Here is a 7,730-nt window from a genome sequence, read left to right on the forward strand (position 1 = left end):
TTCATAACTCTATCCAAACATAATGTGTAATAATCAGAGGTGGGTAGTAACGAATTACATTTACTTCGTTACATTTACTTGAGTAAATTTTTGGGGTAACTAGTACTTTTAGAGTATATTTAAAGATAGGTACTTTTACTTTTACTCAAGTACATTTTTAGTGAAAAAACTTTACTTTTACTTCGCTACATTTGATGGCGTTCCTCCGTTACTGACAAAATTGTAATAAATATTAGATATATAAAATAATAATTCGTTTACGTGACTTGATCTGAAGTCTCGCGAGACGTTGGAGAGGCTGCTTCGCGAGAGTCTGCTACGCATCTCCCGATTAAGTTCAGCGCGCGTTTAGAAAGATGATGGTTGAAGCAGAGGATGACGTGTGTGAGCTATCGGGGGCAGATCACCCGTGGCCTCAAATCAACTCTATTTTTTCACTTCAAGATGTCAGAAAGAACAGTTTCATAATGCGATGCAGGCTGTGTGCACCAAAAAAAAGCGACATCGCTGTGTACAAAAATTCCAGCTCCAACCTGAAAAAACGTACCGGTAAGTGTCAATATGATGCCTATTTGAACCCTATTAATGGTAATTTGGTAACTATGGGCACTTTGACCTTATAGTACCATATTTCACACACTGTCCGAATGTTTTTCCTCATATGCGCGCTTGTGCAAGCAATGACAAATATCTTGTGAACCTTACAAACAACACACGTTCGTAAAAAACGTTCATTCTAAACGTCTGCATGTTTTCATATCCATTTTCCAAAAATCTAAATAAATTGAAGTGCATACTGTGACGTTATACACAAATTTGTACACTTCACTAAAGGTTTTATTTCTGACACTTCACCTAACGTTAAGTGCAGAACGTCATTGCATTTTAATTTATTCCTATCTAATGAATGCATGTACTTAAAATGTAAGAATAAAGTAAATAAATGTTTTTAAAGGAGACTGCTTTTAAAAGGAAGAGTTGCTTAGCCCAGCATATTATTCATTCACACCATTAATCACAAAACATATACATAATAATTCATATATATATATATATATATATTTTAAAATTTACTTATACTTATAGTCATATATTATTTTTACTTACTGATATTTGTCCAAAGTGCCCATAGATACATAATTACCAATTTATTGATGATTCAAGTTTTAATGTATAATAAAACCAAATGTAACCTAATCTGCATATATATATATATGCATATGAACCTAATTCAAAAAAGAATCCAAAGATCATTAGTGCCTTTTCCAGCCCTGCAACGAAGGTAACGCAGGCAGTGATTGACAAGCTGCTGATCAGTTTTTTCTGTGAAGGAAGCCAACCATTTTCTATTGTAGAACTACCGTCATTTAGGAAAATTATAGAAACCTAATGTCCCCCACAATGTGACAAAAAACGGTTATTTTGATGCTTTGGGGGGCATTTTTCAGGTCCCCACAAAAATCTGTCAATACAATCAAAAAACTAAAAATGCCAGAAGTCTTGTATTTGGTTGGATTACTTATGGTTAAAGTTAGGGCTGGGAAGGAGTTAAGGTTGTCATGTTGGGATTACAGTTTTCCCCATAGAAATGAATGGTGAGTCTCCACGAAGATATAATTACAGACCTGTGTGTGTGTGTGTGTGTGTGGTATCAGATCAGTCCCTGAGAGTTCAGTAGTCTGACTCCATGTTTCTGAGTCTGGGTGTGAAGGCCTGAATGCTTTTCCAGACGCTAGGAGTGTGAAAAGATAATGTGAGGGGTGGGTGGGGTCATCCACAATGTTGGTGGCTTTGCAGATGGAGTGTGTGATGTGAATGTCCATGACGGAGGGGAGAGAGACTCTAATGATCTTCTCAGCTATCCTCACTATCCTCTGGTCTTGTGATCTGAGGCTTAGAAAAACATGTTGTGCTGCTCAACCTTGGCACAATGATATGGGTGAAACATGGACGCAATAGAATTTGGGGATGATTAGTCCATACAGGGACAGAATCATTCCATACCTCAATTACCTCGTACGTATGTCTGCTAGGTGGAGTTGGAGTTGCTCCTAACTGTGCACAATGGAGTTGAACAATCACAACTTCCCAGAATATTACAGTAACAGGAGCACAGTGAACAACTCTTATTAATTCTATGCTGTGTGGACGATGTAATCGTCCACCAGTTCGCCTTAATACACAGGACATTCAAGCCATTACAGAATACAAACCCACAAATGCAGCTCCCTCCACCAGCAACGCCAATATAGAAACTGCCACAAAATCCATGCCCCCTGATAACCAGCCCCTTATATACTGTATATGTGTCACGCCCCGCTCCGAACGATCCTCGTGTGTGCCACGCCCCCTCATTACCTCATGTCGACTCCTGATTGTTCCCACCTATGTCTAGTTAATTACAACCTGTCCTGTGTATATTAGTCCGCGTCTCCCACTGTCCCCCAGATCCGTCATTGTATTGTCATGATGTCTGTCCATGTCTCGCCGGATTTCCCGAATAAACCCTGTTTCCCTGAGAAGTCACGCAGCCCTGTGTCTTCCTTCGCCTCCGAACGTGACAATATGGGGGCAGCGTGTTCACAAAGTTGCCGGTTCAAACCCAGCCTCAGCATGTCTGCGGGTCCTTGAGCAAGGCCCTTAACCCCCAGCTCCCTGGGTCCCTCAACAGGTGGCTGCCCTTCGCAGACAGCTTGTTCTACAAAGAGCAAGTTGATGGAGGCATAAAAAGAATTTCCCCATGAGGGACAATAAAGGTTAAATTACTGTTATTATTATTATTATTTCCACCACCGTTGTGGTAACCGTACTACAAGAGTCAAATCAAGGTAAGCTGCAAAGTGCAAACAAATTTACAACCTACCCTACATAGTGCACTACGTTTACTTTGTTTGTACTATGAGTACAGTCTTTGCACCTTGTCTGTTTGGCACTATATGTCGGTCATTCCTGTTATTCAGTGACTTTTCTGTCCTCATGGTTTACTTATGTTTTCTCTAACATGAGTCACATATTTAAAGCAAATATATATTTAGGTCTTCGTTATCACGTAAACAGAGACAATATGTATTAAAAATTTAAAAACTTTTGTTGATATATGTATTAATTAAGGCTGCCATGATTAGTGGGCGTAGTCGATGACTCTTCAATATCACTACGCAATTATTGGAGTAGTTATTCTCTAAAGCCCTGCAGTGACATGTAGTTTGTTGTTGTCAAAATGGAAGGGGCCAATACAAAGCACGGGTCTTAGGGAATTCTGATTAAATATACAGGCTTATTAATCCTGTTAATATAATTAGCATACACCCACTATTAGTATAAATAAATGCACAAACCGCAAGGCTTTATCAGCAAGGTTATGCTGTGTTTGTATGAAATGCCTTTTTATATATTATTATTGTTTCAGTTTATGCTGTAGCCATTTGTGCACGAATCTCCTTGCGTCAGAGGAAGCTGGAAGGGGGTGTGACCTTTATGAAGCAGAATGAGACAGAAGAGTTGTAAAATAAATGGTTACACTAACTGCAGTGAGACCTCTCTCATGCGGCCCTGCTCAATCTGTCTAGTCATACCATGGGAGTCAGTTAAACAGGGAGGTTTGTCTGCAGTGTTGGAACCTGTACAGCCAATGCTTTGTACCGCTGATGGCCTCTTCTTCACATGTGCTTTGCTGCCACCTGCTGGTCAAAGTTTAATATTGGTTAATTAATTAGTGAAAGTAAAAGTCTTATTCCGTTGCTTATTAATTCTTAAATATATATTTAATGTATTTTCGTAATTATTTTTATTTAATAAATATTGTGATTGAATTGCGGTTTTCAAAATTTTGATTAATACTTTTGGCACAAAATTAACTCCATACCAACCGGTCAGGGCAACAGCTACCGATCCAGAGAAAAGGGCTGCTTGTCGACACGGGCGCGTCATCCCACATCATCAATGGCAGGAGCCGGTTCAAGAACTTTGATAGCACCTTGAAGCCCGAGAGGCACAGCATGGAGCTGGCAGACGGGAAGCGCACCTTCTGGTTGGCACAGGGCAGGGGAGACGCACAGGTACAGTATGCCGCATCGACAGCGAGGGGCGCCGGTGTACAGTGACGTTAAAAGGCGCCCTCTACATCCCTTCCTTCCCACAAGAACTTTTCTCAGTTAAGAGTGCCACCGCTAATGGTGCCAAGGTGTTCTTTGACGAAGGTAAACATGTTCTTGTGGCGCCTGGTGGCGCGAGGTTTAACATTCATGTGTGTAAGAGAATGTACTACTTGCAAACTGAGGGTGATGAAAATGATGTGTGTAATGTCAGCCATGATATCCAGACATGGCATGAGATCATGGGCAATTGTAACTACGAGGACATATTGAAATTGCAGGAAGTAACAATAGGCATGCACATTAAAGGTGCAAAGCGTAGGCCTGATAAAGAATGTAGTGTATGCATAGAGGGTAAGTTTACTCAAACAAGAAACAGAGAGCCAACCGACAAAGTAAAGGCACCACTTGAGCTGGTAAACACAGATCAAGCTGGTCCAGTAAGCAATGGATCAATAGAAGGTTTCAAGTATATGCAATCTTTCACAGATGTATGCACAGGGGCGGTGTTTGTTTACTTTCTCAAAACAAAGAGTGATTCAGTTCAGGCCACTGAGAAGTTCCTGGCCGATGTAGCGCCTTACGGCACTGTAAAATGCATTCGATCAGATAACGGGATAACAGATAACAGTTCACCAATAGAGAGTTTCAGACACTACTGAGACAGAATAAAGTCAAACACGAGGCGTCTTGTCCCTACTCGCCTCACCAGAATGGGGTAGCAGAGAGGGAGGGACGCACTCTTTTCGAAATACCTAAGATGACTGATGTAAAGAAGTACAGAGAGGCTGTAGGCGGCCTCATATACTTGGCTACCTGTACACGACCTGACCTATGTTTCGTGGTAAGCAAGTTATCACAGCATTTTGCAAACCCCACAGACGGGCACTGGGTTACAGTGAAACATGTTTTGCGTTATCTCAAGGGGACTGCAGACAGACAGCTCTGTTTCAGAAAGAGCGGCGAAGGTTTAGGCCTCATAGCATACAGTGACGCAGACTGGGGGGCAGACACCAGTGACAGGCGTAGCATGAGCGGTTATTGTGTGAGTATGGCTAAAGACAGTTCATTGGTCTCTTGGAAAACCAAAAAGCAACCCACAGTAGCCCTGTCAACGTGTGAAGCCGAATACATGGCTCTAGCTCTAACAATACAGGAGTGTATTTATTTGGAGCAACTGCTGAAAGGTATAGATACCTATGTATACATGAAAACAGTTGTTTATGAGGACAACCAGGGGACTATTGCACTTGTTAGGAGCCCTGTGTCCAGGCAAAGATGTAAACATGTGGACATCAAATATCACTTTATTAGGTCCACCATAAGGAACGAGGAGATGACACTTGCTTACTGTCCCACAGATGACATGGTTGCAGATGCTATGACCAAGCCTGTCTCCAAACTTAAGCAAATGAAATTTGCAAGGGTCATGTTTGGTGTGTAAATGCTTGACATTTGATTGCCATTTTTGTTTGCTTATTTGACTATGTTAAAGTTATACAATATACAAGTCAATCATAAGTGGGAGTGTTGATAAATGTATGATTGCATGTAACTGTACCTACACATGACCAAAAGGTGGCAGTGTTTGTTAGCTGTATATTTGGCGCCACCCCCTATACCTCAAATACCTCGGCGTCCACATTACTGAGGACCTCACCTGGAATACACACACGGACTTCCTCATCAGCAAAGGCAGACAGCGCCTCTATCATCTGAGGCGTCTAAAGAGGTTTAAGATCTCCGGAAACATCCAGAGGAGATTCTACACTGGAGTCATTGAGAGCATCCATTACAACAACATCACGGTGTGGTACGGGAACTGCACTGTTCAGCGACGGAAGGCCCTGCAGAGGGTAGTGCGCACAGCAGAACGCACCATGAGAACCCCTGTACCAGCACTGCAGGACATCTACACTGAAAGGTGCAGATCCCGGGCCATCAGGATCACCAGTGACTCCAGCCATCCCGCCCATAAACTGTTCAGGCCACTGAGGTCTGGGAAACGCCTCTGTAGCCTGAAAACAAGAACGGAACGGTTTAGGAGGAGTTTTTACCCACAAGCAGTGAGACTCCTAAACCACAGCACATAACTGGGCAACACAATGGACAACTACACACACGACACATAACGGACAACGACACACAATCCAATATAACTTAATTTCTTCCATCTGTAAATTATAAAAACATCTGTACCTCATGGCACATCTGCACCTTACCTTGTCTGCACCTATGCCACTTTATTTATTACATGGTAAATGCATATTTACTTCTGTATATAGATGTATATAAATTCATTTTTCCTCTTTTTATACTGATCCTCTGTTAGTACTTATATACTCATCCTCCGTCTAGCACAGCCGGAGTTCAGCCAGGAAAACACATTTCACTGCATGTTGTACCAGCTATAACTACGTGACAAATAAAGAATCTTGAATCTATAAGGGAATGTCTTTTTTCTTCTCTCTCTCTGCACTTGGCTCATGGAGAGCGGTGTATCTGTTCGTGTCATTAATAAACTATGCTGGTAAGGGCTGAAGATAAAAGTGGCTGTACTCATCATTAGAATTATTATTCCACTGCAAGAAGGCAATATTATGCACTGTGGACGTAATTCTGCTAACAAAAACAATTCCAAACACCCCTAATGTGGACCGTACTATTTTAACCACCTCGGCGCTAGAAACAGCTTAGCCAGTCAGTTGCGTCATTCATTCTCATTGAGTGACCTGTTCATTGTGTTTGTCATGGTGCTGTTTGTCGTGCATTGGTAAGTGTAAATAGCCAGCAGAAGTCTAGCCTGTTGAAAATCTATTTTACAACCTTCATTTATTCATTTAAGTGTTTAATGCAAGCTGACGTCTTTATAAGTTGAATTACTTACCATTGTCCTTCTGAGGCCGGTACAGTCAACGTTAGCTTACTTTCTAGTTAAATTGACTAAGTTCTCTATTTAAACCAGGCTTATTTGGTGAGGTAAAATCGATCATGGTCATTTTCCAAGGAGATGAACTCCCTATGTTTTCATTCTCATTTTATCATGAATAAATTGTGTCTTTCTGAAATTGATTCGCCACTTAGCCTGTGTGGTTTGTTATTAGGCTAATGTTAATGAATAAGAAGGTGTAACGTTATGCTATGAAAAAACATTACTATAAGTGAAACCTATAGGGCCAACGTAAAAAGATTATCTAGCAAATAATAAGCCCTATTATTTGAATTTTAGTGGTATTGATTCTGCATTCCACAATTTCATATTTATTGACATTTTTAGAAGCTTCATCTGATAGCCCAGATACTGTTTTGTTAAACATAGATTTGATTTTATTCACAGACACATTATGAGGAAAAGGAAAGATGGAGACATCAGACACTTTTGGTGGTAAAAGAAGAGTAAGTAGGAAATATTAGTGTTAAGAGCTACAGAACATTACACCAAAAGTATAGGTGCAGTTTTGCAAACTGTTAATGTGTATGAAGGAAAATGGTGGTCAGCAGAAGGCAGGAGAGGCACAGGAGCAGGAAGCAGGGAGACGGCAGGATGAGGACAGTGTGCAGGCAGCAGGAAGATGGCAGGATGAGGACAGTGAGCAGGCAGCAGGAAGATGGCAGGATGAGGACAGTGTGCAGGCA

This window comes from Paramormyrops kingsleyae, chromosome 13, assembly GCF_048594095.1.
Source record: "Paramormyrops kingsleyae isolate MSU_618 chromosome 13, PKINGS_0.4, whole genome shotgun sequence".
Classification (NCBI taxonomy): Eukaryota; Metazoa; Chordata; class Actinopteri; order Osteoglossiformes; family Mormyridae; genus Paramormyrops; species Paramormyrops kingsleyae.